The 19,418-nt window shown below is 41.2% G+C and overlaps 1 protein-coding gene across 4 annotated transcripts in view; it reads right to left on the reverse strand.

The window, feature by feature from the left end:
- Positions 1-19,418, reverse strand: part of LOC121909600 (transmembrane protein 211) — a 93,375-nt gene that overhangs the window by 41,553 nt on the left and 32,404 nt on the right. The window lies entirely within an intron of this gene.

Below are 19,418 nucleotides of genomic sequence, written 5' to 3' on the forward strand. Positions count from 1 at the left end.
CACACACCTAGAAACCAACAGATGCTAATAAATACTCACACACATGCAAACACACAAGCACACACCCTCAGGGTATTTGTATTTCTGAAGCATATGCGTCCCTGTTTTTACCAGTTGGAGCTAATACAGCTCTGTATCTCAAGAAGCAGGCTCAGTCTGTTTTCTGATCATCTGCGGAAAGCACACATGATTAACCTACCATACTGTGTGTGTGTGTGTGTGTGTGTGTGTGTACATGTTTATGTGTGTGTGGGTGTAATTTCCTCAAATACAGTTAAATACCAGGCCACAGACCCTCCCTGTCTGTTTTAGTCAGCCAGATTCAGAGGGAGAGAGGGTTAATCACTGCGCTTGTTGGGAAGCGGTGATATGAAGCTGATGTCTTGAGAGTAACATTGTGCCGCTCGGAAAGCTTTATTGTTTTGTGTGTGTTTGCATACTGATGACGTTTAAGCTTCCAAAGACTCCTCAGCGTTTAGATCCATGACAGCGATCATTAAGAATCCCTGAATACACACACTTTGTTTATGTGGGGGCGGATTTAGAGACAAGCTTAAAAACACTGTATAACGATAATGCGAACAAACGTAGGCACACATGTTTTCTCACATACACACAAATACACACTAAAGACAAGGATGGCGTGTGAAGAGCAGCTTTACCATGAGTTACATTAAATTGTGAACAGAGTCATGCTGCACTGGAGTCATTCATCCATCTGTCCTCCAGTTGGTGTTGGTCATGTTGAAACAAAATCGCAGCAGATCTCAGTCATGGTAATGTATAAGTCAAGAGTCCTTAGCATACAAGTGGTTGCTGGTTCAAAATTATAATATAAATAAATAAATATTCTTTTGTTTAATGGCACTTTTGTTCTCCAACATCACAAAGTCAAGCCTCCCTTCTTGATTGAGTCTCTTCCCTTGTCTTGTTAGTGCAAACAAACCCACCTGTATTGTGTGTATGTGTGTATATACTGCGTGTGTGTGTGTGTATGTGTGTGTGTGAGTGTGTGTGTGTGAGTGTGTGTGTGTGTGAGTGTGTGTGTGTGTGTGTGTGTGTGTGTGTGTGTGTGTGTGCGTGTGTGTGTGTGTGTGTGTGTGTGGAGAGATCTGTAATTGGAACATATTAAATGGGATGTTTTTATAGCCAAGTGTAGGCCATGCTGAGTTGAGGGGAAAATAGGGTCATCATAGAGATGATAACTGAACATAGGCAATAAACATGTGTGTGTGTGTGTGTGTGTGTGTGTGTGCGTGTGTGTGTGTATGTGTGTGTCCATTTATACTGACAGACTGTGTGTTTTTGCTGAATGGATGTGTGCAGCCAATGCTAGGGGCCAAACAAAGGAGAGTTGTTTATCCATCTCCGCTTTATAGACACTCCAATGCTGCACAATGAGCCCACAATGAAAACTCACACACACACACACACACACACACACACACACACACATACACACACAGAATACTGATACGGTTGTTACGTGGTTCATAGCCTTGGCACTACTTGACAGGAAGCGTGTGTGATTGGCTTTGACTGTACATGACAGAGGGAATTGGCATCACTGCTGTCACCGGGTGGGGATAGGACACATGTGTGTTTGTGTGTGTATGAGAAGTGTGCATGAAGAGCGACAGGTTTTAGTGGATGTGACATGCAGCCATGGGTGAGTGAGTCATGTTGTGTGTGTGAGGCAGTAGAGAACTAAGCACAGGTGACAGTGTTTGCTTGTATGTTCATTCAACTCTAGACAGATACAGTAAATAGTGGCATTTATTTACCTCAACTGCAAAGAGAACCAGAACCTTTCATTGTAACGTGTATATGAGGGACAGACCTTTATGGCTAATTCCTCCCATTTTATATCATGTTTATATTATATATATGTTTTTAGTAAAACATGCCTATTTTGTGATCTGCTACTGTTTGAAGTTGCTGTTGATTCTGTTTGCTCCAAACCTCCTCCATGTTTACATGTTGTCTTATAAAATTCAGGATAATGTACATTTCCGCTGCATTATTTTCATTCACTAATTAACTTCAGCAGGTTGCTGTTTTTTAAAGCTATTAAACTTCTGTTAATGAAACTCAACAGTCCCTGCAGTGACTCAAAGGGCACAATCATCCCCTTTCATGGTTAGTTAACAGGACTTTTTGACATGTCACAGTAGGAAAAGCACAGGTGTAACTATAAAAATAATGAATTTATTTGTTGTGCATGCTGGCTTTCCATCACACTGTCATGGTTTACTTTACTGGGATATTTGAATAAAACAGAGCCCTTGTTAATGTTTTGACTTGTCAAAGCAGGAAAAGCACAGGTGGAATAATTACATTAACGATGGCTGCATTGCATTTAGGTGACCCTGTTCCGGCGCTCTGGTATTGTGCATGCTCACTCACTGACATGGCTTACTGGGAAAATTAATGGAACAGAGCCATTGTTAATGTTATTATTTACACCTGTGCTTTTCCTGGGGCCTGTATTATGAAGCAAGTTCAACATGCCCAGGATATCTTTTTGTTAGCTGGCTTCACTGAGTGTAACATTGGACGTCCAGATAACCAGCGCTATGAAGCTGGTTATCAACTCAGTCAACTCTGGGTTTTCCTATCCATCTACAAGCACATCCATGTGAAAGAGGCAGGGTTGTTATTTACAAGCAACATCATCAGAACCATGAATGAAGTACTTTTTATGATATGAGACAAAGTACCTGCAGAAAACTTCTGCTTTAGGACAGCAAAAAGCTGCATTCAACGAGATGAAATGTAAATGAGCCTGTAATCATACAACAGAACAAGAAGATTTGGAAACACTAGAAATAATTTCCAAATATTAAAAATGGGCTAAGGCTTAAAATACATGTAGGAATTACTATACATGACTTAAGTATGGAGTGGGTATGTTTTGCTATTTAGTTGGTTGATGAAGAAAACATTCTGAATATGTCACATCAAAGAACCTAAAAGTAATGCCAGACTGTTTCTGCGACTGAAGCAAAGAGTGGAAAAGAAGTTAATGACTGATGAAGTCTGTCTGACCCAAATGTTAAATTTATAATCATGGAAGCAAATTAACTGTGTGTGGAATCTTTTTCTAATAAAAGACAATCTTTCGTTTTTATTTCCAATTATCATCACACAGTTGTCTCATGTTATTCTGACTGCAGTGATGAATCAGAGTGTAAAATCATTAACATTGTCAGCTGTTCACTCCATAAAATCAACTTTGCACAATTAAAATGCAGCTAACATCATCATTATGTCTTTAGTTTCATGAACGATCTCTCTGTTTGTTAGGAGCTCTGTTTTAAAACCAGAGAGGAAATAAAAAGCCTGGAGCAACAAAATGTTTCCACTGACCTATAAAAATATATATTTCTCTTTTTTACTCGTCACTTTATTGTAAACTCAGGACTTTTGTTCGTGTCAGTATCCTGTAGGAATGATGACTCCTTTTTTTCCAGCCATCTGATTGGTCAGTGGTCGGGGGGGTTGACAGGTTGTGATCTGATCCTCTGAAGTTGATGCTCCGGAGCAGATTAGCTGTTCAGCATAAGTTACCATGGTGATGTATCCCTGAACTACTGTTGTAACCCTGGAAACCCAGAGTTAAACCTGAAGTTACTCCAAATCCCGTTTCTTAGTAAAATGTCTGCTGTGAAAGGGGCGACCAAATACTATGGTTTCAATTACACTCCTCAGTCTAACCCTGACTGTTTTCTCTAACTTGTCTTCTCTTTTCAGAGTCTAATTTATGGGAAATGTCATCAGCTTTGTCTCTAAAGTAACACTGCAAAATGCTCAGCTTTCACTCTATGTAGCATCAATTTTCTTAGCATGATCTCTAAATGCTGAAAAAACAGACATCCAGTAGTCCAATATACCAGCCCTGCAGGGAGCCGCTTCAACAGTAGCATTAACATCCTTCACCATGGGTTGTAGCACTTAAAGTCCCCCTCCACTCAAAAATGTGTTTTTCTTCTTGTTCCTACAGTTGGATGTTTGAGCTTCACTGTGCAGAATGAAGTATGTGCAGAGTTTGACACTAGAAGGCTGTTTTCACATTCATCTGCTGAAAGTGAAAGGTTTCTCTGAGCTCATTGAAAATCCAGCTTTAAGGGGCAGGCCTGTGAACGTGATTTGTGACATCACAAATACTTTGGAAGCCAAGCTTGGTCCAATATTCAACTTGATGTGGAAACTTGATGCCTGCATTGCACAAACACTGAGAATGGACTTGAACTTACAGTGAACAAGGAGACATCTTGTGTCCAGCAATTTAACTTTGAGATAAAATATATTTGCATATTTCTTGATCTGGAACTTTTAACAATGTAGAGGGAACAGATGTCATTTTAAGGACTTTAACAAGATAATTAAACGTTTTAACTTTTAACTTTTTTAACACAAATTATTATTCAAAGTAGAGTATTTTACATACATCTTAAAACATGTCTGAAGAGGTTCTTAAAGCGTCAGTTTACAGGTAGCATTAGCATCCTTCACCATATTCTTACAGGTAGGCATCGTTTTAGCATTAGCAGCTCGCAGTGACCCACTTTCCTCATCAATCACCGCATCTGTTGCACCTCTTCCTCCAATGCTTTGTTCATTATCTGAAGTTCCAGTGATGTTGATGTTATCAATCTATTTTTAAACCTGAAATCCAACCATCCAATCCCAACATTTCAGCTAATGGCAAAATGTCATCCTCACTCACAGAACCTGGAGTGAGTATGACTTATTGTACTGAACTGCTGGAATTAGTGCTGGAGCTGTACATTGTGTTGAATTCACCGTTATAAATTTACTATTTATACATTTGAGCCTTATTTGACACCTTTGAATACTAGCTTTCATTTGAGATTTTACAGTATGTGTGTGTGTGTGTGTGTGTGTGTGTGTGTGTCTGTGTGTGAGAACATCTCAGGTGAGGCAAAGGGTAGAGTGAGACTGAGGATGCAGATACACAACCAGACATATGCACACATTAAGTTTTCCCACCTCATTACCCCTTTTAGGATGAATATGAAATGCACAGCAAACGCAAACACACACACACACACACACACACACACACACACACACACACACTCCCTCTCTCTCTCTCTTTCTCACACACACAGAACCCACTAACCATATCAGGTCCTATTATTTACACTAGACCACAACCTGATGCTTAATGGCCCTCGCAAGCAGAGAAGACACTAAGAGAAAAACCCCAACCATCCTGCCGACTGAATAAATAAATAAAATGAGGTTGAGTGAAGCTCCAGAGTAGAATAAACAAGAATAAAGCTTTTTGATCAATAACTCAGAGTGGAGCTGGACATGGAGAGCGAGCTGACAAGCAGTGTGAGAGTGTAAGTTGATTATCTGTGAGCTCGGGGATTATCCCTCGCCATTCATCCTCTGTAGTGAACCCTCGTCACCTGGATAGAGGAATAACTGAGATCAGAGAGGCAGGAGGAGAGCGCTGATCTGCACACACTCCTATCTGGGAATCATGTCAAGGAGGTGAAGCACCTTCCCTCCTTCCTTTTTGTCTCTCCATCCTCTCCTCCCTGTCCTCTGCTTCCATTTCTCTCCACGTCTCAATTTCTTTATAGCTCTCTATTGTTTCTACCCATCCCTCCCTCCATCCCTCCCCTCCCCGGGCTGGTACGGGCAGCAGGGAGGTTCAGATTTCAGATCGCTGGCATGACAGTGACATCAAGGCCTGTGCCAAGCCGACTGTGCTTCGGATCATCAGAGAGAGAGCGTGAAAAGATACTGGCGGTGACACACAGACTGTCCATGCACAAACACTAACACAAAAACAAACAGAAATGCAAACAGAGGGACTAAGACTATTTGAACTAGCAGTGTGTACATGTGTGCGGGTGTGTCTATGTTTGTGTTTGCGTATGTGTGATGCATGGCTCAGCATGGGAGTGTGTTTGCCAGTGATATCACAGGGAGCACAGCGGTCCCAAACCTGCCAGCGTCGCCTGACATCTTTATCCGGGCAGCCTGCCCAGCCTCACCCAAAACCCACTACCCATCCAAGTCACCTTGATCAGGAGGGAGATCACATATCAGGGCTTCATCTCACACACACACACAGAGCACCACACTGTTCCGAAATAATACCCAGAGATTTCATGTGTGACTCATCTATTTATTCTACTCATAACCACTGGGCTTTTAGACAAAATGTCTATTATTGACTTTCACATTTGATTTTGTATTCCAGCTGCAAACTTCACTTCATTATCCTCATTATCCAGTAATGTAACAGTGGTAAAGCACATAATTCTCAGGCTTAAGCTTGTTTTTTGCGGTGGATGGTAGCATCACATGGCCAGTATGCTTTGCTTATTGTCATATGACACAATCAGACAGAGGTTAGGGAGTCATCAGAGGCTGTGGACCAACATTAAATAATTAAATGGATCCCCTTTTACCAGTAAGAACCACAAACACAGTACTGTCCTCAAAATTCAGAGATGTTTGTCATCCAAACCATTTCTTTCAGGCCTTAAACTGCAGAGTTCAGTGAAGTCTGGAATCAGGCTCTTAAAGCCCTGAGAACTTTAAATCTAATGTACTTCTCTATTACATTAAACTTTCACGACTAAATAAGCTAATGATAAGTTCAAATAACTAACTTTAGGTATTATTTATTGAGAGTTTAACAGTCCAAAACTCAAGTAATCTGCTTCATCAGGACTGTGCGGGTGTGGTTTGATCAGATTTGATTGATCAAACAACCTACCAACTGTTATCAGGTTTTCATTCCAATGTCGAATGACATCATCTTTTTTATCCAGCTGAGCCTCGTCAGCTTCAAACCAGTAAGAACAGCCCAGACAAAAAACAAGATATAGAAATCTCTCATGTGTAACAACCTAAAGCGTATAACTTTGTCAGAAAACAGTGTGTTTGTGGAGGATCCCATCACTCATAGTAGGGAAGCTGAATGAGAAAATGAGTTTTCAGGGCCCTAAAAATTAAATTTGTTACTTTCTGTTTCAGTTTAGTTCCTGTGTGCAACGCAGAATTTCAGGTGGGAAAAAAAGGTCATTGTGACAGAAGAGGATGGAAGCTCCTCTCTGTTGCAGCCCCAAGTAATGGTTTATGTGAACAAGACAGGTGTGTTTCTACATAAAAGACTGTCTGGTACAGCTTGAAATAGCAACATATACAGTATATGCACTGCGATATCATAAAGATTAAAAACAAACTCAGTGTTGGTCAGTGGCGGCATTCAATACCAACCAGCACCGAACAACTACACTGCTTAAAACATTTGTGGTCTGCTGTCGCTGTCAGCCCGACTGTGCGTAGACAAGCAAATAAACGGAGAGGCGGCTGTGCGAGGTACTGATTAAAAAGCTGCAGGGGGGGGCCAGACGGGAGTATCATTATTATTTATCAGCACCGTATGGCTTCTCTCACACACCTGGGTAACACGTATGAAAAAGCTGCAGGCGTACACACACACACACACACACACACACACACACAGCACAGAGCAAACACAAGTACATCCCTACACAGCAGACACGACTTGACACATTTTGATACATAATTGTGACGGTAAAAGTCGACAAAAATTAAAATCTCTTAAAATCTCAATCACTGATCAGCTGTCCGTTGAGCAAATCAGCCCTTCAAACTGCTTAACAAGTCAGGCCTATGAAGCAGTAAGGTTGGATTACCATTCTGGAGAAGACGTTAATTACGCTGGATCCCTCTAATAGAGTCACGCTGCACCAATTAAAGACAACAGAGACTCAGCGTGGACGTACAGCGCTCATTACTCACACAAACAACACAGTTCTCACGGGACACAGAGATTAATGGCACTCTCCTTATACAGCACGTACATACACAGTGTTTGCATTATGCAAACGCTCACAGAGACGACAGGGGGAAAGCACAAGCATGGGAGTCCAGTGCCGTAACACACTGTAACACACAAGGATGAGAAATTGTGCAACAGCAGTAAATATGTGTAAACTGTAAGAGATCATCAATCGACACCTGCATAGAGAGAAAACAATAAACCTTGAAAAGAGAACCACACTTATTTTCAGTCTCAGGTCCTCGATGCAGGGCAGGACACCAGGCACATTTCAATTTCAGAGAATTTTAAAGGTTCTTGGAGACGACATGCGCAAGGGGTGGGCGGTGAGGGAGGAGAGGATGGGAGGGGGTTGGAGGGAAGATGAAGAGACAATGGAGGGAGGGGAGGGGTGAAGTCAGAAGAGGAAGGAACAAAAGGAAGAGTTGAAAGAAAGAGCCAAAGCACAGAGGGTGAGAGGGGAACATATTCTTGAGAAAAAAAATTGCAAGCGAGTATCATTTGCTTGTTACAGCTCTTTCGCTCTCTGCTTTGAGACACAAGTAAGGCTTTGTGGTGATAATTGCATCCACACTCTTGCTGTCAGGAGCATTTCTGGTCTCTCCGTCTTTCTCTGAAATAGCGGTCGACGTGTGGACGTTGAGCGGAGGGCCCGCTGTTGTAAAGACGGGGCAGAAATCACGATCAGGTCCTCCGACAGAGAAAACATCCCTCTCTCTTCTCGCTGAAGGCCTTTCGCTCGACTGAGGCCGTTTGTTCTGCTGACAGGCTGTAATTCTGTTCTAGGATAGAAAAACCTGAAAGTGCTATACCACGATCAGCAGCAGTCAAACTATGGTTTTTTTCTGATAGTATTTCTCTCAGGATTAGATGAATAACGTGTCTCTCCTCAGCCATACAAAGTGCTGATTGTCCTTGTGACCTCTCATGAGGGTCGTTGACTTCCTCTGGCCTCTGCGTGCCCAGACTGTGTTAAACAGCCCGGCTATAAAGGGCAAAGCAGAGATGATAGAGGGATTAGGGCCTCAGTGTCACCTCTGTTTCCCATTAAAAGTCTTATCTCCATCACAGAGACCCTTGTGTTTGCAGACTGACGACAACGCGTATATAATTCTTACATCAAATCTGTAAATCTGTCAAAAGCCGTCATGGTTTCTCTCTTTTAGTCGTGAAGCTATATTTCATGACTATAATGTTGATGCCCTAGTTTGCATTATATCCTTTATTACTGTTTTATTCATGCCCTTTATTAATAAAACACCGACTTATATTCTTTTCTGCTTCCCTTCAGGGATCACTAAAGCCCTTTTTATCTGGCAAATTTGGCAATGATTCTGTGAATATGAATATTATGTTTAATTCTATTTTAAGTTATTATATTTTACAAATAAAAGAAAAATAATAAAATATGAATAAAATTCTAAAAAGGAGTTAAGATGCAACGGCTGTCTCTGTTAGAAAATACGGAAGGATTTCATCATATAAGATATGCATGACGAATGAAAGCGTAATGTAGGTGTAAAAAGCTTCCCTTTTTCAATCCAAACGTATTGTTTTTAAGCTTTTTTTTAAGTCATTAGGGGAAACTTCTTATAAGAAGAAAACTCAAATATTGCCAAAAAACTGATCAGATAGTTTTCTTAACATGGAAAACAACAAAAAATAGATTTGGTCGAGGTGTGTCCACACAGATGTGTTCTCTCCGTGTGTGAGTTCTCCACTCTGTGTGTGAATGTGTGGTGACAGATTGAGGGTGCTGGGAGGCTCTGGGAGCCGATGACGCCTACTGCTCCTGTTGCTCCTGCTGAATGTGAGCTGTGCTCTCTCAGATACAACCCGCTCTGCCCCCCCCAGAAACAAGAAAAAGGAGATTTCCAAGATGTTACACTCGCCCTCTTTTCTCTCTCTGTCTGGTTTAGTTTACCTTGTTTGTCTTTTTCATTTGTTTTCTCACAAGAGACTACTTTTATCACTTATACTCATATATATACTATACTTCTACCACTATGTCTCCTGCCTGAGAAGCTTCCCGGTGCTAAATTGCTTCCACGTGAGAGAGAGAAAGAGAGGCAATTTGCAGCCAGTTTCCACACTTCATATCTCATCACAAGAGGTGCTAAAAACTGCCTTTTTTTGACAACTTGCGTATTTTGTTGGAAATGTAAGAAATGCTACAGTATAGAGCTGAACAACTCATCTCATTCTGCTGCTTTTAATATCACAGTCTGTTGCTATATGGCCGATTCAGCAACCAATCTGATAACAGCAGTACAGCAAGTCATCGTCTGCCTTTGCATCTTGAAGCCTCAGCACGTTAAGTTGCACACAATACTGCAAAAGTTAAAATCCAGCTCATGAATTTTGTTTTCTCTCCACCTAACAAAGCAGAATTTCCACAGAGGTGATCTTAAAAAGGCTCTGAAGATGAGCACTGTTCGACAGCATTAGACTGACGAGAAGAGAATGACAGCCTGGGTTTCTCAAACTCTGCCAAAAATATATTCTCTCTCCGTACTTCCCGTCTCTCTGACATGCTTTGGTTAGAAGTTGAGGACCAGGGGAATTCCAGCTGTGATGAAAGAGTGCAGATAACTCTAGAGTAAACAGGGCTAGACCGAACCAAGAGAGAGAAGGGAGACAAGGGAAATCATTAATGCATCAAAGACTGTCAAAAGAATACGATCTGAAAGTCTGAAAGTGTAAACACAGCAGATGGCGAGCATCTTATCCTTGGATGGACAATTCAGCCCCGCTGATACAGTATTAGCCTCTACTGAGGCTGTTTGTATCTGCCTGTCAGCGAGAGGGGATAATGGAGAAAATAGCTGGACGGATTATGTGATTAGGCTTTGCAGTTTTTACAAGAGGTGTGATTAACGGATGTTCAGAGCCTCCAACACCTCGTCACAAAAAATACTAATCCTCACTGATATTATTATTATACTTCCTTAAAAGAAAAGTCTGGTTTGTTTCAACTTGGGTCTCATTTTTGTAGTTTTGGTCATTGTCTCTATTAGACGTATATGACGATATTAAACAACACAGTCATCACTGAGATCTGGGAACACATGACATCACCGTGCCGAAGCAGGAAACAAACAGGTTTTCAGTGTATGTGTGTGTGTGTTTAGAACAAACAACATACTGTATATAGAAACACTGACAGATGCAGAATCACATTTTCTAAACTTTAATCTGCAATGTGTGGAAATAATTACAGCAGTTGAATTGATATGATTGATATGATCAAGGACTGATGATAAACTGCAAAAAAACATCTAAGTACACAGGACATTTTTGATGTTTTATTGAACATATTATTAATACGTCATGTTTTTGATACTGTCAGGTTGTCTCACCTGTCTGCCTCTCAGAATCAGCACCCTTCAGTGATTTTTCTCTGCGTAAAGAGTTTTTATCTCCTTGCGCAAGTGGACAGTAAGTTAGTTGCTGCTCTGTGTTCGCATGAGAACATTGAGACTCATTTTCAACAAAATAAGCAATGTTAGGATTTACAGAAGAAATAGTGTCAGGCAGAAACCAGTGTCAATTCTGCATAAATACACCAAGAGATGTACACATAACATGAGAATATCTTATGCGTGTTTATCCATCAATGTTTTTTTCCAAACATCCACAAACATGTAAACTGTGATGGATATTTATAGTTAATCATTTCATTGTTCACTTTTTTCTTCCAAATATGTTTGGCTACACTGTAGCTTTACTTACAACCTGTATGATCATCTGACTGCTCATGTTTCGTGCCCCATCTGACTTCATTTTAGCGATTTTCCCAGATCTCACCAATTAACTTGAACAGTACAATATTTTTATTACAGATAGGAATTATAGCCAAAACTACAAAAATAAGACCCAAATTGTAATAAATCAGAATTATCCTTTGAAAGTCAATCAGTATAGGTTGTGGCAAGAGGTTTGTTTATGAGAGAATATCCATGAAACGTGGCCGAACACATGACGATGTTTTGTTTCCCGGTGACAACTGAGCCAAAGTCGGGTACGAAAACAAGACAATTAAACATACAATAAAGGGTGTGGTTGAGGGATGTGGCTGTCAGGGTGATCCCATCTTATTCTTCACTTCCTGCCCGGCAGCCTCATCTTGACCCCACAGTCATACGATGAGAGAAATGAAATGAACATGAGAGGCTGGTGGGGCGACCAGTGCTTTAATCTGTTTGGTCCCAGACGGGCTGCTTGCCCCATCTGTCTTCTTCCCCTGTCTGTGTGCTCCTGTGAGGTGCCCTCTTTAAACTGCAATCAGAGGGAGGCGAGCGAGGTGAGGGATGTGCTGGGAACGAGAGAGAGAGAGGAGAGACAGAGATCTCTCTCTCTCTCTCTCTCTTTCTCTCTACTATCCTCTCTATCTTCTGTGTGTACTCCTTTGCTGTAACAGATTAGATCACAAGCTTGAGAGCATCCATCCCATCAGCAGATCACTCAACGTGAGCTGCAGGAGCAGCCCAAAACACACACGACATATCAATTAGGAGGAAATTGTATGGGTTGAGGGTGTGTTTGTTTTACGTCGCTACACAAACCTTATTGGGTTTCATAAAATGCTACTATCATGAAGAACAAACACATTTTCTTTATTATACTTAACTTGAAAGTCCTCTGCAGGTCAGGGGGTTGGACAAAATAATGGAAACATTATTAAAAAGCAGCCATATGTAGCTCTCACTGAGAAAATAAAGCCATTTCCTTCCAGTAATTCAAGATAAATACTAATAAATAAATACCCATGTGTCATTTTTATAGAAGTAAACACACATACACACACACATACACTCACACCTCGAATTCCAGATAGATCGATAGCATGGAAGAAGTGGATCAGCAGGTGAAAACATGAGGACAGATTTCATTACAAAAATGATCGATGAAATCATTACATTCTGTCAGTGTGTGTGTGTATGTGGACGGGCCTAGAATAATATGCGACTCTGGTCCTGATGTACGGAGAAAGAACCATCCACAACTGACTGCTTTTACAACACCTCCGTGTGTGTGTGTGTGTGTGTGTGTGTGTGTGTGTGTGCTGTGGTCTCTCCCAGAATACTGATCTGAGCTCTACCTTCATGCTGAGATATGATAGCTGCTTACAAATAACCTCAGAGAGTGATGCACATATCATATCCTCTTCCTCCACAGAGCCAGAGATACACATCTTTAGGGCCGACAACAAAGGTGTGTGTGTGTGTGTGATATATACAGTGTAAGTCAGACAGAGAGAGAACATTCCGGACGTGTGTGAACTCACCCATTTGTCTACCTGCATTTCTGTGAGGACGAAGGCAGTGAAGCCAACTTATGTTAGCTAGCCACCTTAGGTACATGTAGATACAGATTATACAGCCAAACCTATCCAGTACACGAAATAGTAACAGATATAACGGAATGAAGATGATGACAAAGAAACTTTTTTACACACTGTCTGAACAATGAGTTGTTGTCGGTGGCTGAACCTATACTTGTACGCAAGCACAATATTGATTTTTCTTCTTCTTTCTCTCGCCATTCTCTTCAAACGTCAAATGGTAGCTTCCTTTTCTAGATCCATTTCGTCATCCCGTCTCTGTTTTTCAAGCAAAAATGATAACAACAGCCTGAAAATCCATGATGATAAGTAGCTGGCTACCAACAACTGTTAACACAGTGTCACGGTAAACAGCACTAAAGAGGACGCTGCTTTTAATCATCATCGACTCAAGACAAGCGCATCATCAGTTAAAGACACACCTTAAAGAGGGTAGCCCTGTTGCATGGAGATGCAAATCCAAGCCGTGCTAGGCTGATGCACCGAGTCAAACAGAGTCAAACCAAGTCAGCATGTGTGTATGGAAAAGGGCCAAGAGTGTGTGTTTGATTTAAGGAGGCACCGGGCCAACTGTATGGGGGCCCAGAGGGGTCAAGAGTCCTCTCTCTCTACTTTCATGGGTGTGTATTTGTGTGTGTGTGTCTGTGTGTGTGTGTGTGTCTAGCAGAGCAACATGCACCTGTGGGTACCACTTTTTGACAAAGATGGAGAGGTATGTTAGAATCTGTTACAACAAATACATACACACACACACACACACACACAAACACACACACACACAGTCTCTCTCTCTCTCCAGGTCAGTTGGCTTCTATAATCTCAAAAAGCCATTTTTCACTGGTGTAATATGCTGTGGTCTCCAGGCTGAGCGGACAGACAGGCGTGTCTCACTTTCACTTTTCACCGAACATGTGAAAGCACTGAGAGCAGCTGTGTGTTCATCACGTCATCATGCCTCATCAGCTCCACATCAGAGACTGAGTGGTGCATTAAAAGCTCTATTCTGATTAAACAAGATGAAGTTTGCTTGTCTTAACCTAAAAGTTACTGTGCAACACGTGTGAAAATGTAAAGACAACGATTCTTTACCAGTTGTGTTAACTATTTGGTGCGTTAGGGTTCACAATTCAAAAGCTGAACAAAAATGAAAATAGTCTTACTGGGCGACACAAAATTTCAGAGCCACTTAGATCAAAGAATGAACAATTTATAGGTATAGGAATTTGTTAGCTATACAGTTAGATTTAGCCTCTACTCTTTGAGGAGCTCTCAAATAATCCAAGCAGCAACTAGGACTTTCTTGGGAGAACTCATCCCCATTTATAAATATATATGATCACTAAATATTGGTTAAATGAACACTACCCAAAAAAAAGCACATGAGATGCACCTGCAGGAATATAACTGGGTGTTACAAGACAGCTGGATATGACCCAGGGATTGTGGTTTTCACAATACAAGCATGGCTTCATTGCTCTGCCTGAACTAACGTTACATTTTGCGATATGTGGATCAATTCAACTTGACGTACAGTGTTTATAGGCTCAAACTCCTGAGGTACAGAAGTGATGCATAAGTAAAACATTCCAGCGTGACTCTGCCTTTGAGGATCATCATGTTGCTGCAAATGCATCAAGTGTAGCTGCTGCATGCATGCATGCATCAGGTGGTTCAGGACTGGACCAGGTGCAGCTTCATCGCAAATGTTGACGCGGCAACTTCAGCATCAAATTAACATAAACCATAGCAATAAACGAACAAACATCCATTAAGTGCAAAGCATTTTTTTTAAAAGGAGAATAAAGTGATTCATAGCAATCCTCAGGGGGCAAAACCACTTTGTGTTTGAGTCTAAACATTTCCTGTCAGTCCTAATGTCTTCTGCCTGCTCGTAAAAAAGGTGATGCGCCCTTTACCAATGCCTTACTACACATGATTATCTCTTTATATACCCCACCATCTTCACTGAATCTGTCTGATATGTGTCTCTTATCCAGCTGACTCTGAATGTACACTCAGTCTCCAGTCGCCCTGCTGCTGCTGATAGCTGATTCCCTCTACAGCTCTCTCTGCCTGTGCTGCTTGTGACACTTGAAAGCTCAAACGTGTCCTGGATCGCTACTGTTCTTCTCTTTTCTTCTGCACAGACCTGCAGGATCAGCAACGGCACATACAGAGAAAACAGTCCCTGCTAGTTCCAAACAGTAAACTATTTTTCAGTCTTATTTTGTGTGCTTTTCATCAGCGTTGTACACAGCAATAACAGAAATTGCTGCACTTAAGTTGTGATTGCTTACCCTTAAACTGTAGAGCTTTTTGTTCCCCTTTAGTATACTGAAAGAAATAGTTTGACATTTTGGGAAATATGCTTACTTCCTTTCTTGCTGATAATTAGATGAGAAGATGGATAGCACTCTCATGTCTTAGCTTAGCTTGGCATGAAGTCATATGGCCTGTAAATTACTGAACTTTAGGGGTGTTCGTATGTGGCTTTTGTTACCTTTGGATGGAATGGCTAGATGTTTCCCCCTGCTTCCAGTCTAGCTAAGCTAAGCTAACCGGCTCCTGACTGTAGCTTCATATTTAACCGACAGATAAGAGTGATGTTGATCTAAATGTTGAACTACTCCTTTAACATAGATATTAGTTTTTGATTTTTGTTCTCTCATTACATAACTGCTAAGATGATTTTGGGGCAAATTCTGCTAAAACCTTTCAAACCTGAAATGTATTGATGTAGCTTCAGTAAAGCTGTGATTGTCAATGTTATAAAATAGATAGGACAATTGCCAAGAGCAGCCAAAGTGTCACGATTTTGATATACCATTGTTTCCCAACTTGATTTCATCCAGTATACATTCTGTACAGGAACAATAGGTTGGTCAGCATACACGCCATGTACACACCTACACACAATCCTCAAAAGCAGTATTTTTAATTCACTTAGCAGAGCAAACACATTCATTTGTCTCATGTAAATGAGGAAGTCATGAACACAAGCAAAGCAATAGCAACTGTGCAGCATTGCCTAATCAATCATGTTGCCTGTGTGTATCTGTGTGTGTGTGTCTGTGTGTGTGTGTATGTGACAGGTACCGGCGGTCTCAACCCTTCATATTGCCTACAAAAAGCTAATTCCCAACAACACAGATGGCACAAACAAAAACATGACAACGCGGCACCGGCTCCCACTCATCACCGCGCACTCAAGAGAAGCCTCTGAGCGGAGGATCAATCACCGCATGAGAGGGAGGAGGATAAAACGACATAGGAGAAATGAAACTGAAAGGAAAGCACACATAATCACGCACACACACACACACACATCACACATACACACCCACAAACATTCATCCAAGTGTGTGTGTATGTGTGTGTGTGTATGTTTACGGCTGAGGGCCCAGTGTGGAGGACTAAAGCAGCTGCAATCCAACAACCACAGACACAACAATGAGTCATCCAGGCTGTTGTTCATATCAAATGGGCACTAGTGGGAATTCCTAGGAGATGCACAGACACACACACACACTTACTTTGTGTGTAGAGTTGTATTACAGTGACTATTAGTGAGCCAGTCTGTTGGCGTGACTAACCAGCAAGCTTCTAGATCTACTTAGATTTAGTAAAAAACAAGTTGAACATCCAGAGCACACACCAGAGTGTTAGCACAGGTGACAATTCAGTTCCCTTTGCAGTCAGACTATCTAGTACAAACATAATGTTTAATGAAGACTGTTCCAAAAACTTTCCATTTGTTGGGTCTGAGTAAACTTCAGATTTTATTGAGTTTAAATGTTTAACGTCTTCTGTAAAGTCAGACATGCAGAGCAAAGTCAAGTAAGCGGAGAGTAAAATAAAGCCATAGGGTTTATGGGAAACGTGGTCTGACTACAGTGAAACACTAGCACATCAATAGGCAATGGGTTTCATTAATTTCCTGCTCTCAACTGCACAAAGATATTACAGAATTACATATTGATGATTTAAACTGCAGCACACAGCATCTTTAAGTCGCAGGTTTCCTATAAGCAGCTTCTGGTCTGTTTTCCTGCAGTAAAGAAAGGAAGCAGCCCTTAAGTGCAGAATCTGGCTTCCACCTCATCATCTCTGCTGTAAGTTGCGAAATGAAAAAAAAAGCAGAGAGGCCTTCAGAAGTGGAGGACTCATGCAATATGCATAGCCACTAGTTCTTTGAGTGTGTTTGTGTGCGAATGTGAGTGTGTTCACCGGGGCTTTCATGGCAGGATGACGGAAGAACAGGAAGAGAAGGGAGAAAGGGGAGGAATAACAAACAGCCGAACATGTTTTTGGACCCTGCGACGGTTCTTCTCCATCTGACAGAAGGGAAAGGACTCAGCCAGTCCACTGGAAAAAAGAAACAAAAAAAGAAAGTGCTGCTGTTCCCCCTCCTCTCCTTTCAAGCTCTGTTCATCTTCCTCCTGTCAACATGTCATTTGTTGCTTGCTACCGTGATACGACTCAGGGAGGCGTAACCACACGCTAGGGCAGTTTCAGTTTCAGAGATACAGTAATAAGGGTTTCCAGCATATACAGATAATAAGGAAGGTTAATTAATATTGTAAAGAACATTAATATCAGAGGACAAAATCTCTGAAACACGCCGGTATTCTTGCTTCTTCACATGAGTTCACAAGAGTTGATGTGGAGGAAAAATATCAAAGCACAGCTTTCAAAAGGCAACATTAAAGATAGATTTAAAAAAGAACTGTTGATCTGAGACAGCCGCTTCAATGCAAAGTCTGTAAGAGAGCTCTCTAGTAAATTAAAGAAAGTAGATGAATTGGACAGCATGAAAGTTCAGTCTTAATCACAGTCCAGCTCTAATTGACTGGTGGGCCAATTACTGTGGTTTTTGTGGGTAATGTATCAGTGAGCGAGCAGAGCCAAGTGCCGCCATGCTCATAATTACAGTAGACATCAGATTTGACCAATGAGTGAGCTTAGCATACGCAAATACACAAACACACAGGCTGATTCAGTAGACATTAGGCCTCGTTTATCCATTTGGGTCCATTTGCTGTAACACAGATGACAAATGAATCAAACATGTTGCATGTTTGTAAATGCTTTGTCGAGTTCGCAGACAAGGCTGTGTGGTGCTTCTCCAGTGTAAATCTGCTCCGATCTTTTTTAATTAACAAGTTTGTAAAACTAGAGCGCAAACTCAGAGAAAATGTTCAGACTGTGTGTGTGTGTGTGTGTGTGTGTGTGTGTGTGTGAGTGTGTGCAGGATGCAGCTCTGATTATATAAAAAGTGACACTGAAACATACGAACACTGTGACTGACAAGACTCCTTGAATATCTATTGTCAGCATGCTGTGAGTCACAGGTGAAGAGGTTACAATGTCAGCATCACACTGCATCTAAACTGGGTCACATTCTGTCAACACACACACACACACACACACACACACACACACACACACACACACAGACAAAACATAGCGTGTGTAGAAGTTAAATTGACTTTTCTGTCTTTGATTTCTTTGGTAGATCTGTGAGATTCGGTGGTGAAAAAGTTCTAGACTCCCTACTAAAAAAAACACTTTGAGGCGTGTGAGAGCCTCGAGCCGGCCCGACGCATGATGAAACAGAATGAAATACCAGTGATCGACAGAGAACATGCAGAAAGAGGTTTGGGGTTCTGATCGTGATTAAGACAATGTGAATAGTATATGCAAATTAACAATGTTTAACTTCCCTCCATGTTGCCTGCACCCAGAGCTCCCCAATGATTTGCTGGCAAAGACTTTGGAGATCTGCTTTAGACTACAAACTAAGTTTCCTCATTTTCTGTAGTGGAGCCTTCAAAAACTGTCAAAGGTGAGTCTCCAAAAAAACTCTGTCTACCATGTTACACCAGTGATAGGTAAAAGTATATAAAATATCACTACTAAAATATCACTACTAAATACTTTAAAATATCAGCATATTTGGAAGAAAACTAGTTTCATGATACAAGGCCGAATATCACACCAGCACCACTCCTTGCACACCAGTACAATATATCCAGAATCGGTGAGTAAAGAGATATAATGCTTCTTACTAACTTTGTCTCTGAAATTTGCATCCCATAAACGCACCCGTCAGTAGATTGGACAGGACAAACACAATGCATCCTGGTTGTTGTAAGATTCCCCTTTAACTTTTTCTCAGTTTTCTCTAGTCATAGGGCACCGATTTCAAAAATAATT

The sequence above is a fragment of the Thunnus maccoyii genome, chromosome 13 (genome assembly GCF_910596095.1).
Source record: "Thunnus maccoyii chromosome 13, fThuMac1.1, whole genome shotgun sequence".
Classification (NCBI taxonomy): domain Eukaryota; kingdom Metazoa; phylum Chordata; class Actinopteri; order Scombriformes; family Scombridae; genus Thunnus; species Thunnus maccoyii.